The 24,654-nt window shown below is 39.9% G+C and overlaps 1 protein-coding gene across 1 annotated transcript in view; it reads left to right on the top strand.

The window, feature by feature from the left end:
- The window catches only part of RASAL1 (RAS protein activator like 1), a 1,855,221-nt gene that overhangs the window by 1,626,881 nt on the left and 203,686 nt on the right, over positions 1–24,654 (top strand). The window lies entirely within an intron of this gene.

The raw sequence follows: 24,654 nt of genomic DNA, 5'->3' as shown, positions 1-24,654 counted from the left end.
TGTTAAGTCCTAGTAGGGTTTGTCAACAAATTGTTGGAAAAGTTCTCCAGTGCTACCAAGTGTATATAGGAAAACAGCAACAGATAAAACAGCCCATTTTAGGTGAGAAAGTTGCCTTCCAGATTTGCCCTCATAAACACTCATTAAGGGTCTGAGATTTGTAACTGTAATAGATTCATAGATCGTTACTAGGCTAGTGACCTGAGGGGGTCTTTCTAAGCCTAGCCAAGCTTTCCTGAAAGAATAATGAGTGTTTTATACAAACAGGAAATTGAGAGCCAGGCATTTAAGAGCTATGTCTGCCCATAATGGACATAGATGCCAGCCCTGGTGTAAATTTCCTTCTCCCAATCTACTGGTCTAGGTTGTGATTAAACTTGATAATAGATGAGTTCAGCTTCACATGGATGGAATGCCTGTTCCATAAGAGGGGCAGTCTCTGAGAGACATATATGTCTCTCCAGCATGTTCTGTTTAAGTCACAGACAAAATATAGGTCCCTAGGCCTTCTATTTCTGGTACTCTGTGACTTAATGAATATGCAGGAGATTCATAAGTGTGGGGTTTGCGGATGTTTTTTAAGCCAGGCATAGATCACACCTCAGCAATCTATAGGAGACTGAGTAGAAGGAGAAGGTTTTCAGGTGATCTGCATAAGGCAGGTTTGTTAAACCTTGTATTCTTTTTGTAAGGAACCTCTAAGGTCACTCTAGTTGCTGCTTATGCCTGGTCAGGTACATACCAAAAGAGCATTGTACTCTCTGATTGGTCTGATAAGGGAAAAATATAGTGGGATAATGACCTCTTTGGACCTAGATGCCATGCCCTTACATATAAGTTGCACAACATAAAAGGATTTCCTCACCACTGTGATCATGTGGTGGTTGAAGCTAAGGCTAATGTCTATGTGCATACTCAGATTCTTAACCACTGGGTCGATTCTTAGGGGCATATTATCAACATGGCAATTAGCCAGGATGATTTCACTTCCCAAAGGGTGCAATTATTAATTTGTTAGCAGTGAGTTTAAGACAATGGCTTTGGCACCATTTGTTAGTCAGGAATAGACCTTCTTGAAGAATGCTAGTCTCTGCAGGGGAGTTGATGATAACCTCCTAGTTTTTAATCATCTGCAAAGTAAGTCAGCCATAAACCTTCAGCATTTGCTTCTATTTCAGATAAATAGATGCCAAAAAGGAGTGGGGCCAGTATGCAGCCTTGGGGGACTCTGCTAGTGACTGGCATCTTGGTGAAGGTGGCCTCACTAACTTTGACCTATTGGGTCCTATCAGTGAGCCAGATGGCTATCCAGCAGGTGATAAAAGGGTTTACTCCTAAATTAGTGCACTTGTCTATAATGCAACGAAAAAAAAGTAATCCACTGTGGAACAAAGGACCTTTGTGTTTACTGTGTGTTTATAAGATTCAAAGCCACGACTCCTTTGCTAAAAAAAAAAGGAAAGGAAAAAATCCACAGACTGTAAGAGGAACTACACCTTGTGGAAATTGTAATTTTTGCCAGTTCATAGATACTAATAGTGTTTTTGTGCATCCTGTAACAAATCAACAGCATAGGCTGAATGCTGGAGCTACTTGTACTAGCACCAATGTGATTTATTTGGCCAGCTGTCAGCTATGCTCATGTATATATAAAAACGTGAAGGATGTTAAGGGAGAGAATAAAGGAATACAACAGGCAACAGCTGTCAGTCAGTGATTTGAAGGGAATGCTTTAGCTAAGCATATTTACAAGGAAAGTGATAGTGATGCCTTTAGTTTTAAGGTATTGGTTATGGTAGAACAAAGCATCAGACTGGGGGATGCTGATAATGCAGTGGAACAGAGAGAGACAAGGTGGATAGTAAGACTACAGGCAGATGTACATCCAGGGTTGAATGGGCATGTTCCTTTAATGCCCATTTTAAAGGCATGAACCTTATTTAAATAATTAATTTATTGAAACAATTTGCTTAAATAATGCATTATTGGTCACGTGATAATGATTTTTTTAGTATTTAAGTGGAGTGTGTTTTAGTTTTGTTTGTATTGGTCTGAAGAAGTGCTCAGGAGAGCATGAAAGCACTAACCTTATATTAAACTACGCATTTTATTCTACTCTGACATGGTGGTTCTGTGGATTTTATTTTATTTTATTTTTCTAGCTTGTCTATAATGCCTGAGTGGGGTACTGTAGCAAAAGACTTGGCCAGATCGAGGTAAGCTGTGTGCACAGTTTTATCTTAATCCAATGCTTTGGTGACCCTCTCTAAAATGTCCATCAGATTTAATAAGCATAACCTTCCTTTAACAAAGCCAAAAGCCTTGTCCAGGTCAGGATAAGCTGTGCGCACAGTCTTACCTTTATCCAGTGCTTTGGTGACCCTCTCTAAAAAGTCCACTATATTTAATAGGTATGACCTTTCTTTAACTAAGACAAACTGTGATTGGTGCAGTGTTTGTAGGTTACCTATGTCCTCATATGATGATTCTTTCCATGGCCTTACATATGAGACTGGTAAGACTTATGGGCCTGTATTTACCTGGATGAATGGTTGGACCTCCTTTGTGCAGAGGAATGACTGTAGCCATCTTCCAGTCCTTGCGTGGCACAAAACCTGACTGAATGCTTCAGTTGAAAAGTGATTCAAGTGGACCAGAGAGGTCATGCTTCATGCTATTTATTAAATATCCTGGGATGTTATCGGGGCTCATCAATGCAGTATTTTTGGCCTTGGAAAGTGCATTGATGACCTTCTCCCTAATAATGGTTAGGGGGATTGTGGTATGTGGTATTCTTTTGGACTAGCAGGGGAAGTAGGAGGAGAAATCTGAGCTGAACCTGTCAGCCAAAAGGTCATCAGTGGGCCTGGTTCAGTGTGAGTGATGCCATTTACAATAAGTTCTGTGCATTGTTGTGTGTTTTCCGTGAGGTTACGGACATAGCTGTAGAAATCTTTGTGGTTGTCAGTAATAATAAGGGAGATGGTATGAAAATAATGCAGCTGTAAAACTGGGTTATGGGATTCTACTTAGAATGAGAGACCAGATGTCAAGAAATGGGAGGAGGGTTGTGTGCCAAGGCACAAGTTATTTGGCCTAGGTATGTCTTCCTTCCTTCTTCCTGCTATAATGTAGCACAGCCTACTGTTACTTATTTGAGTCACAACATTCTAAAATCCAGACAGGTACGTCGGACAGAGACTTACCCTCACCATATATACACTTGCAGGCACCTTTGCTGATTTATAGTTCTACAGAACTACAGCTGCACTGTCTGGCACCTGGTAAAGTTCCCTGATCTGGTGCCTCCTCAGCTTTAAGTTCAGGACCTAAAAAAAGTACTTGCCTTTGAAACTATGAGAAGATACAGTGTTGGTATCTATCTCCAAATGCTGGTACTACACTACTGACCCATGAGCATTTGCCACCCATGACCCCTAACACCTTATGCCCAGGGTGGCCGCCTCCTTCACCCCATCCTTACTATGCCTCTGCAGTTCAGAGGACTGTAGATATTGTGACTACAGTCACAATATCCTGTTTGTCTGTCTGTTTGCTTCAGACACAGTTTCCTTTGTGCTTTGTAGTAATGAGTCTGTAGTTCTTTGAAAATTACTCAAAATCCTTCTATCCCCTACCAGAGCACCCCTCCACAAAACTAGCTGTGTGCTTGACAGGATAGCTGACAACATATACATAATTTAGACTTTATCTGAATCATTGCACCCTAAAACCTTGAAATGAGGTAGCTGCCCCTTCACCCCACCCTAGTAATGCTACTGTTTCATAGCCTAAACATGCCTGAGCAGGCCTGCATGTGTTTTCTTTCTTTTTTTTTTAGTACATCTCAGTGGACTCTGTCAATGCTGATAAAATATTTTTGAGGTATTTTATAGCATGTGTGTCTGTGTGTCTGTGTGTGTGTGTGTGTGTGTGTGTGTGTGTGTGTGTGTGTGTGTGTGTGTGTGTGTGTGTGTGTGTGTGTGTGTGTGCCATTGAATAGGTTAACAGCTTCAAGTATCTGGGAGGGGTAGCTGAGGATATGGGAAGTCTGAATGAGGAGGTCAAAGCTAGAATCATTCACTAACTTATGTTATTAGACATAAAACCAACCTAATTTTTCCTACCACCTACAGAACATTCTGTTCAAAAAAGCAATTCAACTCTGAACTCTTTCAAACAGAACTAAAACAATCATTCTTATCCATCCTAGACCTTCATGCTCCAAATCAGAATCAAAGCTAAAGCAGCACCCTGACTGACCAACAATACAAGGCAAAAAAATCATTCTCAGAAACAAATCCTGGGCAAAATGGCATACCACTAATAATCTAACTAACCGCCAAAACTTCAGAGAACTTAGAAACAAAAAAAAGCGATTCTGACTGACAAAAGAACTATTACCTTCAATAAAAATGGACCAGCATTAACAATCTTCTATCCCCAGGTCAATCTTCAAGGCTCTAACCCAGAGACTCCCACACATACAGCTAATGCCTTTAATTCTTTCTTCACTAATACTATCCAAACTCTTGCTAGTCACCTATCTCCTGACACCTCTAAGCTACTTTCACTGACTGCAAATCCACCTCCCGCCCTTCACTTACATCCAGTTTCTACCTCCTTTATCTCATTACTGCTCCAAAAACTAAAACCTACCACCCCCTCCACAGACAAACTTCCTGCAGAGTTCCTGCAAATAGGTGCTAAAGCCATTGCCTATCCCGTGTCTATTTTGATAAATAGATCTATAAATGAAGGAATGTTTCCTTCTATCTGGAAGATATCTCATATCATCCCACTACACAAAGGGGGGAACTCCAATGACTTCTCTAACTTTCGCCTCATAGCACTACTATCACCTATTGCTAAAATCATGGAAAAATGTATCCATAAACAATTACTTACCCACCTTCTCCACAACAACTTCAGACCTTCCCACAGTACCACCACTGCATTACTCTCTTTCACAAACTATAACCGCAACAAAAATAATCTATCATCTGCAGTCTTCATTGACTTATCTAAAGCTTTCGACATGGTTAATCACAAACTTCTTCTTTACATACTGAATTTTCTCTCACTTGATCCTCCTTCCATAACTTGGTTTACATCTTACCTAGAAAACCGTCAGCAGGCAATACTCTGGAAAAATTCACTATCTGATCTCCGTCCTATCTCTTTAGGAGTGCCACAAGGCTCTGTCTTAGGCCCACTTCTATTTTCCATCTTTATTAATGACCTGCAATCAACTATCCCAAACACTACCTGCATTCAATATGCAGATGATTCTACTATAATCTGCACAGCTACCTCACAAACTGAACTCCAGTCTCTTACCCAAAATGCTTTTAACACTGTAGAACAATGTTTTTGCCTGCTCCTTAACCCCAAGAAAACCAAACTGCTACTCTTCTCACCTACCTGAAAGTCAACCCCACTAAACTTCACTCTCACTTCCACTGACGGTACTCTTATTTCTCCTGACCCAACTACTAAATTATACAATAGACAACAATCTCAACTTTGACTCTCACATCAACAATACAATAAAATTAGTGAATAAAAAAATAGGATCTCTATACAGAATCAAACCTTTCCTTACACCTGAAGCAAGAACCACCATAGCCAGAACTCACCTAATCTCTACTCTTCTCTATGCTTCCCCCATACACAGTAATCTCTCCAATAGCAACCTCAAGAAACTAGCAACATCTTACCACAATATTGCTAGATTTGCTACAGGATTCCCTTTTAGAACCCATCACTGCCTGAATCTAAGACAACTAGGGTGGCTTGAACTTCCTAACCAGCTTGAACTTCAACAGCTCACAATAGCTCACAAGATCCTATACCAACCCACCAAAACACCAATACTCTCCAGCCTTATTACACCATATAACAATCTGAAACATCTACGCTCTTCAAACAAACTACTGATTAATATTGCTAAACCCAATAACTCTGCAGGAGACTGCCTCTTCTCCAACTCTGTTGGAAAAATATGAAACAAACTACCCTCTGATATCATATCTCTGACCTCTCTCCCAATTTTTAAAAGGCAACTGAGAATGTATCTCTATAAACACTGGCTATGCTCCTGCACTAACCCAGACTAACTCTGCTTCTTCTTCTCTATCTTTTCTTTTTCCATATTTTTTTCCCTGTATCCTTGATAACTTTCCCTTTACATAACATTTATGTATATATATTTTTTCACATATATATTGTCTAACTACTGTAATTTACATCATATGAAAAAAAAAATATTTTATTACCTATTTTGGTTTGCTGCCATCATAATATCTGTTATAACCTGTATTGTCTATTTCTGTTTAAACTTGTAATAACTAGTGGAGCTTTCTCCCCAGGCCTCTACTGAAAATGGACATATATACAGCTAGACTAGCCCGGTCAACAAATGTAAAATAAATAAATAAATAGAATCAGAAGGGCTGCACCCAACTGGCACAGAATGTCAAGTGTAATGTATGACAGAAGAATGACAAAGAAGCTGAAAAGTAAGGTGTACAAAACAGGAGTGCAACCAGTACTACTGTATGGTATAGAAACCTGGGAAGTAAAGGCAGAGCAGTGAAAGAAGCTAGAGGTGATGGAGATGAAGTGTCTGCGATGGGTAGTAGGATGCACACTGTGGGACAGATGCAGAAATGAGGGCATAAGTGAAGTAGCCAAAGTAGCTCCAGTTGCAGGAAAGGTCAGAGAGACCAGATCATGATGGTTCAGGCACATGTGCATAAAAGCAGGAGACAGTCTAGCAAAGAAAATTTGGAACAGACAGTAAGAAGGCAAGGGGAAACAAGGGAGTACAGCAAGGAGATGACGAATTTCGTGAGAGAAGACCTGCGAGAGTCAGGCATGAGTGTTGAAGAAGGCAGGAGAGTGGCATTAAATAACGATGGTGACAGTTAACATGACACCCCAACCCCATGTAGAAAATAGGAAAAAAAGGGATTATGATAATGCTGATGATGTAATCATGTCTCCTTTATAAACTCCATCCTTTCCTTCTGAATGTCTTCTTGGGTTCCCTCACTAGCACCCATTCTATAATCTGTTCCATGGGACCACAACATTCAGCATGACACAGTACTTCCTCAATAACGTAGATTGGTTGGTCCTTATGATCTTCTCCCTGTGTAACCTCCTCTAATCTGTTCTTCCTATTCAAGATGATCTCATCACACTTTCCAAATATGATGTTCTGCACTCATGTCATGTTGCCTTATTACTGCTGTTCTCTAGCCTGTAGTAATGTCCTTTCCCCTCCATCCTACTAGTATCTTTACACTAGACTTCCTCCTCCAGTCAATGCTCATCCCCATGTAAGATCACCAGAAGTACAGAGTACTGATGGTCTGGTCTTATCAAGGACAGGTACACCATACATTAGCTTCCATCTTTTCTACAGTTTGTAGTCCTGATGATTACCAATGTGCCATGATTATTAGTGGCATTGATAGGTTTATTTAGTAATTCCACCTGCCAACTGTCAGATACCTAGCTTACTGACTACACTGTCCTATAACTCCCTAAATGACTGCTGATAGAATAAAGAGAACAGAACATACATTAAATCATTCTTACAAGGGCTAACCAGTGCCTTTTCAATGTGGTACTACTTACTACTCAAAGATATTTGGCCCAGTACTTCCACCACAGTTTCCTTTTCCTTGCCGTCTCCTTGGTAGCTGCATCATTACTTTGAACCATCCCCACATGCCCATACTCTCTGACAGCCTCAGCCAATATGCAGTTGTCCAAGTGACTCACATTACTAATTCATCCAAATGAGTAATAAGTAGCATTTTGCCTTCACCAGCTTGATGCCACAATACAGACAAAAAACGATTGACTTCAACAATTGGCTAACCTTCTGGTGTCACTCCAAGGGGGATCCAGTATCTGTCAGCCTGGGAAGATATGGTTGTCGGACCATGCTGCTTTGACAGAGATAGTCTTTACCTGCCTCCTCAAGGATATCAGATACTGGCAATGATGCTTGCCTCCTCCATAGTGCCTTTTTTAGGCAATGTCAAAACAACAACATTCCCCAATGTAAAGAAATCCACTGTAGACAAACTCAAGGTTATGCTGCTTACTGCTAGAAGCCTAAACAGAAAACTGCACTCCCTGGAAGCACTCCTCACCTTGGAAGATGCTGACATCTGGGCAGTCACTGAGACTTGGTTCGGGGCTGCAGCGAGCACCCTGGCCTTACAAGGCTACAATGCCTTCCACATGTGCACACCCCAAAACGAGCATGAAACTACCAAAGGTGGAGGTGTATCCATCTTCATTAAATCCAAATCCACCTCAAGACTGGTTAAACAGTATGGATGTCTGGAGGTATTCAGGTATTCAGGTACAAATAAACGTAGGTAAAACACCCTACCACATCATCGCTAGTTACAGGTAACCCACCATGACCCAAGAGAAACATGCCATCTACCTGGACTTGCTAAAACCACTCCCTATGCAGTGAAACACTTTGGTCATGGGAGATTTCAACTATCCTTCCATAGACTGGATAACATACACGAGCACAAACTCGATCACCCTGAGGTTCCTGTACTTGTCAATTCAAATGCTCTGAACAGTTAGTCTGCACCCCTACAAGGGGCTCAAATGTCCTGGGGCTGGTACTCACCAACATGGGAGAGAGTGTCACTACACTATCCCCCTGTGTGTTGCCCTCCCTGGAAGGGTCAGACCATAAATCTGTCTCATTTGAAGTAAAGATCAGACCTGACACCACCACAGGAGCAAAAAAACTGAAACATTTATCCAAAGTAAACTTTAGCTTAGTAAGCGAGGGTATAAAAAGTTTCAAACCCCCTGTTAACACACTCAACAATGACTCCTATGCCAGGGATTACACAAATGCCCTGTATAAAACAACTTTATAGACTTGGCTGTACCTGTCAGAATCAAAACCAGGTCCTCCCGAAGAAACAAGCCACCCTGATGGACCACAAGTACAAACAGGTTATATAACAAAAGGAAGAAACTGTTACTGAAGAACAAGAGGGAACTTACTCAGTATAGGAAGAATACTCTCCACAGCTTGAACAAACAAATCAGATATCTTGTAAAGTCCTCTAAAGCTAATTACAAGGCTAAATTAGCATCTCTAGCTAAAGACAATCATAAAGCTTTCTTTAGCTATGTCTGAAATCTTAAGGGGAATGTGCAGCTATGTGCCAAACTGATTTTGAATGGTACCACTCACACTGAACCTGAGGAAATTGCCAACCTACTGTTGGACAGATTTGGTGCAAATTTCACCCCCCTGTCCCCACCAGACATACCCCAAAGCATCCCTGTTATGTGTCCACTACCTAGCATCTCCAAAGAGCAGGTCATATCCACCCTCTCTAAGGCCAAAAACACAGCCTCCATGGGACCAGATAACATCCCAGGCTGCTTACTAAACAATCTAAAACAAGACCTAGCATTACCGCTTGGCACTGTCTTCAACCATAGCCTGAGCACTGGTTTTGTTCCACCAGAGTGGAGAACAGCAACAGTAATCCCCTTACACAAAAGGGGTCCATCAACCAACCAACCCTGGGAACTATAGGCCTATAAGCCTAACCAGCTTTATCTGCAAGGCCATGGGAAGAATCATCATGGACCTTATCAACAAGGACAAAGGAAACCTCCAAACTCTTGACCTGACCCTGTTTGGCTTCATTAAGGTTAGGACTTGCTTATTAAACCTGGTAAACTTATTTGAGAATGTCATCAAAGCCCTGAATGAGGGCAAAGCAGTACATACTGCCTATCTTGAGTTAGCCAAGGCTTTCAACACAATCCCCCACTCAGGTATCATTGAGTCGGGTACCTTTCACTAGATCGAATTTTCACTAATTTGAAATAGTGCATGGAATGCTCACTGCAGGGAAAGTGCACTTAATCGAAAGTGCATTTACATGAAGTAAAGTACAATGAACGGGTGTTGTACTGAACTTCTGTGCAGTACTCACGAACCTTAGGGTTAGGGCACGGGTCATAGTAAGGGGATAGCCCCTAGGGCTAACCCCTTACCATGACATGTGCCCTAACCCTAAGGTCCGTGAGGACTGCAGCACAGTGAAGGACATAGCAATGTCCTCCACTATGGTGCGATAGTCACGAATCTTAGGGTTAGTGCATGGGTTAGGGTAAGGGGATAGCTTTACTAACTATCCCCTAACCCTAACCCGAGCCCTAACCCTAAGGTCCATGACTATTGCACCATAGTGGAGGACATAGCTTGTTTTTTATGTCCTCCACTGTGCTGCGGTGTTTTCAGTGAAGTGCACTTATGCAAAAGTTCACTTTCATTAAAGTAAACTTTCGCAGAAGTGGGGCTTCCTATTACAAGTTCGAAGTAGTGAACTTTCATTCTTGTAATAGGAATCCCATTGAGTCCACCAGTAGACCAGTTACCAGTGGTGTACCACAGGGATCTGTGCTAGGCGCTTTACTATTTGGAATCTACTTCTCAGACATGTAGGTGAAAGTAGATGGCCTGTGGCTTACCAAGTTTGCAGATGACTGCAAACTAGGTGCAATCATTCAGTCCCCAATGATGTTAACATGTTATAAAAGGGGCTAGCACAGACTAATGGTTGGTGCCAGAGCCATGGACTAAAACTAAATGCAAAATAGTGTGTCATTTTCTGCACTGGCAAAGAAGTAGCCCCTGGAAATTACATTATAGATAGCAACCCCCTAAGCTCAAACACAGTGGTGAGAGACTTGGGAACACAGGTTGATAGCAATCTAAATTTCAATCACCACGTGTCCACTGTGGTAAAGAAGCCTTCTACATTGCGCATTTCATAAGTAAGTGCATCACATCCAAGACTAAGCATATTATAACTCCTCTATATTGGACCCTCATCAGACTACTAATTGAGTACAATGCTTCCGTTTGTATGTTCCTTACCAGACACCTGCAGCAACTGGAGAGGCCACATAGGATTCTAACCAAGACAATTCAGGGCATCCAAAACATGACCTACATGGAAAGACTAAAGGCCCTGTCTCTGTACTCTGTATCCTACAGGCTGCTGAGAGGAGATCTGTGGCTGGCTTACAGAGCGATCTCTGACCCTCCCCTAATGGAAATGCTGCATGTCTGCAAATCAAATGAGACAAGAGTCACTCATTCCAGGGATTTCAACCTAGTCTGTGATATAAATAGAACATGTCATAGAGATAGCCATGTCCCCCAGAGATTGCTGCTCCTCTGGAATAAACTCCCACTTCATGTGAAGCAGAGCTCCTCAATGATTTAAGTGCAATCTTGACAATTGGATGGGACCTAAATTTAGTCCAGGGGTGGCACATATGTCCCTCATGGACAGGGACATTTGGTGTTAATCATTGATTCACTCTGCTAACAACAACCATCTAACCATGACTGATGGAACAAGGGTATTACATGGCTTGGTTTTTAAAGACCCCAGGGCCATTAGCCTAGTAATCTCTTATGAGCCTATCAGTCATGATTTATTGAGCAGGTGATTACTGAATTTGAGTTCAAGTTCATACTTAGTTAAGTGGTTATTAATTAAGTGCTTTACAAAAACTAACAACTTGAACTGTGTAATATAATCATTAATAACCAATTTACAAAATGAGAATAGGTGCAGTACACATATAACCATGAAACATTAATGGGATATTTTAAAACAAACATAAAATCCTTAAAAATTGCTACATCCAAAATGAACTCCAAGTCCATAGAGTCCCACAAAATATATAGCATTCAAAAAACTCCAAAGCTATTCTTCTGCTAAGATTTTAAAATCTTACAGCATGGCGACATGACAGAACAGTTACCCGACCACACTCTCCAGTCCTCACCCTCTCCAGGAGGCATGTCAACACTGAGCATTCAACACTGTCTTAAATTGTTCTTCTGCCAAAAAAAAAAATTCATAGAACTCAATAGCAAAGCTTCATCAATTCATGATCACAGTCACCTCCTCACCCTAATAACTGACAACATACCAGTCAACCCAATACTCAAATGCAAAATCCACAAGAAAATCCATGATTAAAACAGACAAAAGAAAATAAAATTCAAAATTTGCCAAAATAAGTCTAGCCATTGTCATCTGACAACAGCAGTAGCAACATCAGTTCAGTAGGAATAGCTCCACAAATCCAAAAATGTAACCAGGAAAAATGCAGTATGCTCCACAGTCTGGCAGCCACCTGCCATCTTTGTCAGGATCAAAATCTGTGTCATCAGAAGCTCTGCACAGGCACTTTAGTAACTGGCCCCAAGGTTCTGTGACCCTAGATTTATATTAGTTTAGGAGATATCTGGGAGATAGAATGGAAGATATATGGAGTGGAGTTGCCCTATATAAAAATGTGTTAAAAATGGTCCTTTTGAATAATATGGCTGATATATTTGGGTGTCAATGAAAAATGACTTATCTTCATAAACTGTAAACAGCTGCCCATGTTATCCTATATTCTGCCTTTCTCCCACCATCTTTTCCCATCTCATCTTGTTCATTGGCTTCCCAATAAATACTTCTCAAGATTCCTTGTCTGCCAGTGTCAGTAGCAGAACAGGCACCATACTTGTCTTTGGTGCAAAGTCCTTGTGTTGGCTAGAGGAGTGCCCAGTGCAGTTATGGTGCCCAGTTTGCAGTCATCACAGTCCCTCCGCAGCCCTACCTTCCACAGGAAATATATAAACCGACATATAACATCAAAGGGACCAGTCCTGAGGGGGATGCCACTTGATGCTGCTTGGAGTCTGACATGGCTCCAGCAATTAATTCCAATTGGTTCTGTCCTTGAGCCAGTTTGCAGCCAGTTTGCAATTTATGGTTTATATTTAAGCTTATGAGCTTGCTGGTGAGCTTATCTATACGCCAGGGTATTGTATCGGAAAAGGCTTTGCGAGGTCCAGGTAGGCTGTGTGGACCACCTCGTCAATGGCCTTGACCAGGTTCCTATGTTGGATCTACTCCCATGCTATGTGGATGGTTTGCTGACACTGCAGTTCACTTTAAGGGGGGGTGCACTTTCCAGTGTGCCATCCTTTGGATGAGATATTAACTGGGGACCCATTTGACTGTGTTAAAGTTAGGTGCTGTGAGATCTTAAGACTTGAGTCTTGGAACGTGCATTAAGTACTGAGTTCTCTAGCTGGTGTACTTAGTTATGTATGGGTTCTAATCTCACTTCAGCCAACTGGTGTGTGTGTGTGTGTGTGTGTGTGTGTGTGTGTGTGTGTGTGTGTGTGTGTGTGTGTGTGTGTGTGTGTGTGTGTGTGTGTGTGTGTGTGTGTGTGTGTGTGTGTGTGTGTGTGTGTGTGTGTGTGTGTGTGTGTGTGTGTGTGTGTGTGTGTGTGTGTGTGTGTATCCTACTATCAGCAATCCAGTTCCATGGAGAACAAATATTTCCAGTTTAAGGACAGCCTAGACAAGTGGATGGGGAATAGGAAATTTACACCAGGCCTGGTACCCATTGTCCCTTATAGACAGAGGTAGCTTATAAATGCCTGGCCCTTAATGTCCTATTTGGATGTCAGACATCATTATTCTTTTGGGAAAACTTGGCTAGGCTTAGAAAGCCCTGGGATTGTTAGCCTAGTAACAGCCAATGAATTTATGAATACCTTATTAGCCAATTCACTAGCGTCTCTGGCATTCATATTCTCTCCTGAAGCCATTTCACTCTCCTGTAGATACCACATCCTCAAGAAAACCAAAGATCCTTGTGCCAAGGCCCTATACCACATCCCATACATTTCACTCTTCTTCCCTCTCTTCTGGTTCAGCCTACAGTGCTCCATTCCTCATTCAACTCATGCATTTCTTCTTTCTTCCATATTAGCTTATAATTTTAAATTATTTTATTAGTACCAAGTTATGCTTTTCTACCTCCAATTCTGTACCTGACCTGCTTACTAAATGCTATTATCACTAACCATTAATAAGTATTCCTACCTAAGTATAGTCTGCAAACAGACTGATTTTGTTAGCAATACCCATGAAAATATCGGATATAAAAAATAACCAATATTGGCCAATAGACTATTTCCTATAGCACATGACTTGACACACCCCTCTGTTTAGGTTACAGCCCTCCCTCTATCTTGACTCAGTGAGCTGCTCTTGTGTATTTGTCATGGTTTTATACATCCTGGGTAATAAACAAAACCTTCTGGTCACATATCTAGTGTAATGCAGTTTTATGATTAATTTATCTTAAAAGAAGTAGTTTCTAACAATTCAGAAGATGTGATATAATCGGACTTTAGTAAGACATTTTACTAACCTCAGCTTAAAAAATTAATAGAAATTGGGAGCCAGTGACATTTTCAGGGAAGAGCACATGGCTAATTAGCATTAGCCACCCCCTCAACTGCTGCATTAGCATGCAGCTTTGCTTACAAGACCACCCTCTGCACTGAGGCTCCTGCAGAGGAAAAACCTCCATGACAGAGCAGTCTGTGAATTGAAAAGGTTTAGTGTGGTGCATAAACTTTCTAAGTTAAGACTTCCACATCACACCAAGCCAATCTAAATATCAGTAGAAGCCACCCGGCCGTGTGAACCTTGGCTTTAGATGATTGTCACTAGTGAAGAGACACCCCACCCTATATGCAAAAATGGGAAAAAGGTTGTAAATAGATGGATTAGAGAAGTATTGTGGAAAGATAAAATAGAATTATAAACCATCATATAGAGGTATTCTTTCAGAAATTATTTTTGAAATAACTATTAATATTTAAAAATTTGATAACCTAAAAATAGAATTAAAAAAATGAAAGAAATGGTTTGTTTTATGAAATATGTAATACAACAGAAAAAGAGGTTCACAATCCAGTAAGGCATTGGACAAACAAAAGGGACTTGGAAGAGTATAAGCATTGGAAAAAAGACGTACAAAAATCAGATAAATAACAAGTATTGCAGGTATTATAGAATGAGGATGAGGTTTTGGTAAATGAAGGCTTTTGGAATTGTAAAAGCTATATAATACAGATTGGTTTATAAATGGAAATGGATAGTTCATGAATTTTGAACAGAAGGTTTGAAACTGCAATCAAATGGGTGAAATTAAAAGGAGAAAAGGAGAAAAATAGATATTAAAAAAAAAAGAGGTTCTCTCATTGGAAAGATGAAGCATTTACTAAGGAAACTTGAAACATCATGCTTAGGACTGGATGACATCATCACTGAATTGTGTAAAGTTGTTAGCATTAAATGACTGAAAATTAAAGTATTAATTTAAAACGTATTTGAAAAAAAAATAGATTTTCCTGAATTATAGAAATTTGGACTTACTATTCTGGTCTTCTAAAAAGCTAATCAAATAAATCCTGTATAGTATCTAGCATTCACTGAATGTACCGTCCAAATTATGTTGCTAGACACTTCACTGAAAATCTTCTCAGTAATAATTGTTTGACTTAAAAAGCAAATACATAGATTGGCCTGTAAAAGTTACAATTTACTTATATAAATGTAAAGTGCTAGCCTTTCATCCCAGAGAGGCAATGTCAAAGTACTTTACATAAAACATGAAGTAGTGCCTTGTAACAGCAAGTGATATATGGTAGCTTTTTTAAACAAACTGCTGAGTCATTAGAAGGTGAAGTGCCCTTGATTTACTTTATGTTATAGAACAGCCTAAATGTTATCTTACAAGTGATACAGATTTTGTTAGTTTTATCACAATTTGCTGATGAGGAAAACATCTAGATAATTCTCTGAAGTAGTTTGCCTTGGCATGTTGAGATGTTGGGGGGGGGGCTTCATTAAAAATGTAAAGACCTTGGAAGACAATTAAAGAAGAATATCTACAAGACAGAAAATATTACAGAAGTAAATTAAAATAGTTTGGTGTCTGAGTATCGCTCTCCTGTGAATTGCAGGAGTTAAAACGTTTACTATTTCTGTGTTGTTGCTATCAGCAAACCAACACTCAACCAAATACCATCTTTCTCTCCTTGGTGCACATCACAAGACTGCATAAAGAAATACAACATAGCTTGAGACATACTAGGTGCAGGGGAGGATGTGCTGTTATCCTTAATATTATTATTTTGCGATATCCTGTTGCAAATGTGTGAGACAAGCAGACCACCTAACCTGCATTGTTTAAACCTTGCTCTCAACATCTTTTAGGCAAAGAAAATAAGCTTGTGATAAGGTCTCAAAGATCCTTGTTTCTTCAACAGTTTCTTCCATACACTGGGTAACGTGCACTATTCTGAGGATGAATCCATACTAGAGCCCTTTTTAGTCAAACAGCATTTTGTCCTTTCTTCTTTCTGATTCTTGAGCACTATTTGGGGCCTCTTGTGTGCTTGCATACACTGTTTGCTTCCCACTAGGAGCTGTTTCTATTGTGCTCTGAGAAATTACATATGCAGGTAAACTTCACCTGCTGAGATATATCTTTGCAGTACACCTCGTTATTTAAACTCATTCTTACAACCATTTTTTAATTGTATGCTTGCATTTCTAAACTCCTGATATATTTTAATTTCACTTAAATTACATAATTGAATAATGTACTGAAAGGTCACATGGTTACTGTCAAATATGAAAAATATCTGTTGCAAGTATAGAATTAAGAAAAATAATGTTTTTGCCATGTTTCTGAATGATGTGCTTCATGTGCCTGTCCTAAATGGTTAGACTGTTCCATTGCTTTGATATTTTTATTTTTTATTTTTAGGTATACAGTACTGCTTTGTTTATTATTGTCAGATACATACACTATACATAGTTGTAGTTGTGCTATATTGCTGTCACTAGAGCTAAACCCATCCTTAATTAGTGCCAGTACGGTGGTGGTGCTGCGGTAGCGTTGTCACCTCACAGTAAGATGCTGTCCGGTTCGATTCTCAGCTAGAGCGTCTTCTGCATGGAGACATGCGTGAATGGGCATACCTTCATTGAAGGTTGTGTGTCAGGGCTGGTAACTCAGCATGTAAAAATCAACTACCAATCATTAGTGGACTGGAGTTCCGCTGTGGTGACCCCTAACTGGGAAAACCGAAAGACTCAACAACAAACTAGGAACATTCATTTGATGGTGCACATTCTGTGTTTTTTTTTGTATGCACTTTTACTAAATTCACATTTATTCAATATATCTCTACATCCCTCTTGGTTTTCACAGATCTGACTGCACTTTTTTTATTCCAATACTATGATAACCAGTTCATTTGTCAGAACTATTTCTGAACTACTAATCCATGGCCAGTCAACTTCACCTTTTCCCTGTCTGTGCTAATCCATATTTCTTTTGTTTTCTCCTCATTTCAGCTGGATTATAGGCTGTCTGGCTGAGTTGCATTGAATTCATTTCCTTCTTTAAGAGATTTTGAAGTAACAAGAAAAGAACAACTTATTTACAAATTTACATAAAGTATAATGTATATATACAGATCCCATATTATTTAAGCAATTCAGATTTTAAAATCAATTTCAGCTGACAGTTAATTATGTTTTTCTAACAGCATTTTCATTTTCAACCAGTATTTAAAATTATATTTATTACAAATGCTGAAAATGTGATGGGAAAGGGAGACGTAATTGATAACACATTTTCCACCTTTGGGGTGTGCAATGAGTTGAGGGATTTTGAAAATTTCCTTCAGAATACTTTGACAGAAATGTTAGGGGAGCAAATGGTTGTAGCTAGGCAAAGTATTATTTTGAACTGGGATAGAGAATATGAACTGCCCATACATAGTATGACCTTACTAAGTTTAACAGTATTGGCAACAAAAAAGTAATTGCTAGAAGTCTAAATCTCAAAATGCACTCACTCGAAGCACTCCTTAAAATGGAGAACATCGACATCTGTGCAGTGACTGAGACCTGGTTCAAGGCTCCGGAGAGCACCCCAGCACTACTAGGCTATAATTCATACCACACCTTTCATCCCCTAAACCTGGGCCAAAGCACTAAAGGTGGTGGTTTCTCCATATTTATAAAGGATATGCACACCTCTAGACTAGTAGCCCAAAATAACGCATCAGAGATACTTCAGGTACAACTAACACTGGGTAAAACTGCAGTCCAGGTTGTAGCCTGCTATAGATCCCCCACCATGTCCCAAGACTCCCACTCCACATTCCTAAATACACTAAAATATTAGGGTACAACCCAATACCCTTGTACTGGGAGACTTTAACTACCCCTCCATTAACTGGGAACATTACTCATGTACCAACACACTTACTCAACGTTTTCTGGAATTCATTAATTCCAACACCCTGGACCAACTCATTCTTACCCCCACCAGGGGTAGAAACATCCTTGACCTGGTCATTACTAACATGGGCGACCATTGCTCTGCACCAGTAATCAACTCCTCCCTGATCAGATCTGACCACAAGCTAATCACCATGGATATCCACATCCCACCCTCAACCCCCTAAAGGAAACCACTGTAAAAAACTTCTCCAAAACCAATTTTGGGCATATAAAAACAGAGGTGACTAACTTCACAACACCCATGCAAATGGAAAATAGGTGCATGACTGCTGAATCATACACCAATGCATTGTATGAGCACATACACAAGTGCATGGAACGGGCCATACCAAACAGAACCAAGATGCTCTCCTCCAAAAAAAGCAAGCCAGTCTGGTGGTCCCCCACCATAAACAAACTCTACAACAGAAGGAAAAAACTGTTGCAGAAAAGGGTGAATTCCCAAGACTGGAAAAACTCCCTTGTTAGCCTCAGCAAACAACTGAGATCCATCATCAAATCCTCTAAAGCTAGCTACGAAAACAAAATTTCTACAGATTCGAAAGACAACCACAACTTCCACAAGGCATTCTATAGTTATGTCAGGAATCTACATGGCAATACTCAGATCTGCTCTGAGTTACAGCACAATGGCAATACATATACAGAATCAACTGATATTGCCAACATATTGGCCGACAGATTCAGTGTGAACTTTACCCCCTTCACCCCCTAAAGGGCCTATTGCAATACCTGAGGAATGCCAAGTCCCTATTATCACAGCTACACAGGTAAAAAAACGCACTGTCCAAAGCCAAGAATACAGCTTCCATAGGACCTGATAATATCCCTGGCTGTGTTCTACATGAATTCCAAAGTGAACTGGCACCACACCTGAGTACCCTGTTCAATCACAGCCTCATTTCAGGCTTTATTCCAACCGAATGGCACACTGCTACAGTCATCCCACTCCACAAAGGGGGAGCGACTACAGACCCTGTGGACTACTGTCCCATTAGTCTGATGAGTCTGATATGTAAGGCTATGGAGCGCATCATCATGGACCTTATAAATAAGGACATAGGGAATCTCCAAACTCTGGACCCCATGCAGTTTGGGTTTGTGAAAGGTAGATCTTGCCTGCTCAACCTGATAGCCACAGCTCTGGTGACAGACTCAAAAAAGTCTGAGGGCAAGGCCATTTACACAGCCTACCTAGATCTTGCCAAGGCCTTCGACACCATCCCTCACTCAGGAATCATAGATAGACTCACTAAACTACGCATAAACCCCTATGTCATAAGATGGGTTGCCAACTGGCTCACTGATAGAACCCACACTGTGAAAGTAGCAGACTCCAAATCTGACTACCAACCAGTTACAAGTGGTGTCCCACAGGAATTGGTCCTAGGTCCTCTCCTGTTTGGCATCTACTTCTTTGAAGTTCAAGCCGACACAAAGTGACTCTGGCTGACCAAGTTCGCAGATGATTGGAAACTGGGAGCCATTATTAATTCTCCAACTGAAGTAGACATTCTAGAAAAAAGCCTCACTGACACCAATGACTGGTGTCAGAACCATGGCCTTAAACTCAATGCCAAATATTGCATTATCATTCCCTTTGGGAAAAATTTGGTGCCCATGAACTACCACATAGGTGGTAGTCAACTAAACACTGAAGGTGTAATGAGACCTGGGGACAGAGGTTGACAGCAACCTCTCCTTTGATAACCACGTTGCCACTGTAGTCAGAAAGACCTTCTATGTGGCACATGTCATTACAAAAGGTTTCTAATCCAGGAAGAAAGAGGTCATAATCCCTCTCTACTCGTCCCTCAATAGACCTGTTATAGAATACAATGCCTCATTTGGTATGTACCTCACTAGACACCTACAACAACTGGAAAGGCCATAAAAATACCTCAGTAAGAGGATCTTAGGCCTTAGACACATGCCCTATACAGACAGACTCAAAAAACTCCAGTTATACTCTGTCTCTTATTGCCTACTTAGAGACAATCTCTGCTTGACCTACAAAGCCATGTCTGACCCAGAGCTGCTAGATATGCTACACCTAAAGAAATCCCAATCCCTCCATACCACATGCTCCAGGGACCTAAACCTCATTACCACAATAAACAGAACATGCTGGAGGGACAGGTTCCTAACTCAGAAACTTCCCATTATTATCAAGCAGAGCACTTCACTGGCCCTCTTTAAGAGAAATCTTGATGAGTGGATGGGTAATAGGAAGTTCACCCCGGGATCATTTCAGTGGCCTTGCTTGACAGGGACATTGGGAACTAACTTTGAGCGGCATGATGTCAGGGAATCTTCTTGGGCTAGGCTTATATAGGCTCCAGGGCCATTAGCCTAGTACAAACCTATGAACCTATAAAATGAAAATCAAAACCTAAGCCAATTGTAATTGAAGTACTGAATATTGTAAAGGAGATAAAGTAACATTAAGTGAGACCTTTTAGAAAAAGGGAAGAGCAAATTAAATAGAAATACAAGGAATTTGTAGGAACAATACATGCAGAACAGTGATCGGGAAAGAGTAAAATATAAGAGAAGGCAATAATTGAGCAATTTATGTAATGATGGAGTTAATAAACATTGTTAAAATGTATATTGCATGTGAATGATAACGAAATTCTGGTATGCTTTGTTTTCGTTTCTGTTACCATATATGTACCTTTGTCACTTTTTTAATGTAATGTTAAAAAAATATGATTTCCCTATGCAAATACAAGGAATGATTTTTTTATCTCACCACAAATTACATAGTGAAAGCAGTCAGCTGAAAAACCCTAAAACATGGAAATATATTTGTATGCAGGGGCAGTCCACCTGCATCTCTCAATGTGAGGGGGAGCTCTTTGCCCCACAAAAATAATATTTATAACTAATCTGGAAAGAGGAAGGAGGACAAGGAGACCTGGTGGTGGAATGAAGAAGTACAGGAGAGTATACAGAGAAAGAAGTTGGCGAAGAAGAAGTGGGATTGTCAAAGAGATGAAGAAAGTAGACAAGAGTATAAGGAGATGAGGTGCATGGCAAAGATAGAGGTGGTGAAGGCTAAGGATAAGGCGTATGAAGAGTTGTATAAAAGGTTGGACACTAAGGAGGGAGAAAAGGACCTGTACCGATTGGCTAGACAGAGGGACCGTGCTAGTAAAGATGTGCAGCAGGTAAGGGTGATAAAGGATAATGAGGGAAACGTACTCACATGTGAGGAGAGTGTATTGAGCAGATGGAAAGAGTACTTTGAGGGTTGATGAATGAAGAGAATGAGAGGGAGAGAAGGTTGGATGATGTGGAGATAGTGAATCATGAAGTGCAGTGAATTAGCAAGGAGGAAGTAAGGATAGCTATGAAGAAGATGAAGAACGGAAAGGCTGTTGGTCCAGATGACATACCTGTGGAAGCATGGAGGTGTTTAGGTGAAATGGCAGTGGAGCTTTTAACTAGATTGTTTAATGAAATCTTGGAAAGTGAGGGGATGCCTGAGGAATGGAGAAAAAGTATTTTGGTACCAATTTTTAAGAATAAGGGTGATGTGCAGAGCTGTAGTAACTACAGATGGATTAAACTGATCAGTCACAGCATGAAGTTATGGGAAAGAGTAGTGGAAGCTAGGTTAAGAAGGGAGGTGATGATTAGTGATCAGCAGTATGGTTTCATGCCAGGAAAGAGCACTACAGATGCGATGTTTGCTCTGAGAGTGTTGATTGAGAAGTACAGAGAAGGTCAGAAGGAGTTGCATTGTGTCTTTGTGGATTTAGAGAAAGCATATGACAGGGTGCCTAGAGAGGAGTTGTGGTATTGTATGAGGAAGTTGGGAGTGTCAGAGAAGTATGTAAGAGTGGTACAGGATATGTGCGAGGGTAGTGTGACAGCGGTGAGGTCTGTGGTGGGAGTGACGGATGCCTTTACGGTGGAGGTGGGCTTACATCAAGAATCAGCTCTGAGCCCTTTCTTATTTGCAGTGGTGATGGAGAGGTTGACAGATGAGATCAGACAGGAGTCCCCATGGACTATGATGTTTGCAGATGACATTGTGATCTGTAGTGAGAGTAGGGAACAGGTGGAGGATACCCTGGAGAGGTGGAGATATGCTCTAGAGAGAAGATGAATGAAGGTCAGCAGGATTAAGACAGAATATATGTGTGTAAATGAGAGGAAGGATAGAGGAATGGTGAGGATGCAGCGAGTAGAGGTGGTGAAGGTGGATGAGTTTAAGTACTTGAGATCAACAGTTCAGAGTAATGGTGAGTGTGGAAGAGAAGTGAAGAAGAGAGTACAGGCAGAATGGAGTGGGTGGAGAAGAGTGTCAGGAGTGATTTGTGACAGACGAGTACCAGTAAGAGTGAAAGGAAAGGTATACAAGAGGGTAGTGAGACCAGCTATGTTATATGGGTTGGAGACAGTGGCATTGACAAAAAGGCAGGAGTCAGAGCTTGACGTGGCAGAGTTGAAGATGTCAAGATTTGCACTGGGTGTGACGAGGATGGACAGGATTAGGAATAAGTATATTAGAGGTCAGCCCAGGTTGGAAGGTTTGGAGACAAAGCCAGAGAGGCAAGATTACGTTGGGTTGGACATGTACTAAGGAGGGATGCAGAGTATATTGGGAAAAAGATGCTAAGGATGAAGCTGCCAGGTAACAGGAAAAGAGGGAGGCCTAAGATAAGGTTTATGGATGTGGTGAGAGAGGACATACAGGTGGTTGGTGTGACAGAGCAAGATGCAGAGGACAGGAAGAAATGGAAACAGTTGATCTGCTGTGGCGACCCCTAATGGGAGCAGCCGAAAGAAGAAGAAGAAGAAGAAGTGGTCACAGCACAAAAAAGAAAAAGGGAAGAAACTGAAACATGCACAGCTGGTTCACATAATACAATGGTTTGAGGAAAAACTCATTGCAACTTTAAATTCTCCCATTAAAGTTGCTCAGGGAATGTAGCAGTACATGCACATAGGGAAGCCAAAATATATTTATTACATTTTCTTCTCAATGTAATCAAACTTGTTTATTTATTCCATACAACAGTTGTTAGTATAATAAATTAGGATATGTTGGGCAGATATTCCTTTTTCTAATTCATTGCAATTACTTTCATTGTTATTACCAGAGTGTGTCTACATTAAGGGATATTATGGCACATTTCTACTTCCTCAAATTAGAGCTGTTTTTATTAAGAGATAATCATAAAGTCTACAATTATCTGTCCACTAGGCTTTGAAAAAAGGTTTATATCATTCCAGTATTTCTCATTTTTCTCATTCATGAAATATGGTACCAGTTGATTTATATCATTCCAATATTTCTCATTTTTCTCATTCATGAAATATGGTACCAGTTTGCTTTTAATGTTTTTCACATATCCAACATGTTTCTTCTGTAGTTATACATTTTACACATTTTGTGTGGAGTAATAAAGATTCTATGCAAACATTTACATGTAAACAATTTTCTGCTAAATACTAGCTGACAACCCTACCAATCTTAAAATCACTTTTTAGTGTTTTTGATGTCTACATCCTTTAGATTATATTGTTTAATAAAATTCCAATAATTTGCATCTATTTTTATTTCTAACTCTAAAATGAGTTTATATAGTTTTGATAAAGTAGGTTTTATATTCCCATTCCAGTTTACAATCATTGAAAAGTACTCTAAGATGTTAGGATAATTCTATGTTCAGTATTTGTCATAGAATTCTTATTCCACTTTTAAACTAATATTATAAATTAAAACCAAAGCATAATTTCATCTATTCATAGCATATTAATCCCTTCTAAACATTTTGACCAGGAGAAGATACCTTTTTAAATATAACATTTTACTTTGAGTGTTATTGTCAGTAAATCCAGGGGCAACATATTGGTAAGATCAATATGTCTTTTTAAAAGATTTCAAACAATATCAATATAATTGTATTGTCTTAATCTGTTGGGCTGACAAAGTAATTTTAGCAATCTGTAACACTTTGTTATTTATATGGCCCAAATAGAAAGAAGTATGTGTTAAAAGTGATATTTAGCAAATTGCAGAATAAATCAGCTTCCATTGAACATTGTAATTATTACATAAACATTATAATAAAGTTTTGAATATTGAAGCTTGAGAATAAGCCTAAATGTTAGGAAAGCCAGTTCCTCCATTGTTCAATGTTGTAAAATGATTTCTGTAAGGAGTTCTGGATCTGAACAGGTACCATACAAATTTAAATAAAGTAACCTTTGTTCTTGATACAATAAAACTTAGTGCTGTTGAATGAATAGCATGTAACATTTTAGTAATGAGCATTACTCTATCTTCAAATGAAAATGAAAACTGCATAATTCCATTTAGCAGTTATTTTACTTATTTCATTTATAATGTTATTTT

The sequence above is a fragment of the Protopterus annectens genome, chromosome 4.part0 (genome assembly GCF_019279795.1).
Source record: "Protopterus annectens isolate FY-2018-M chromosome 4.part0, PAN1.0, whole genome shotgun sequence".
NCBI classification, from domain to species: domain Eukaryota; kingdom Metazoa; phylum Chordata; order Ceratodontiformes; family Protopteridae; genus Protopterus; species Protopterus annectens.
Note: the sequence above shows the minus strand (reverse complement) of the source record. Positions and strands in the feature narration are given on the sequence as shown.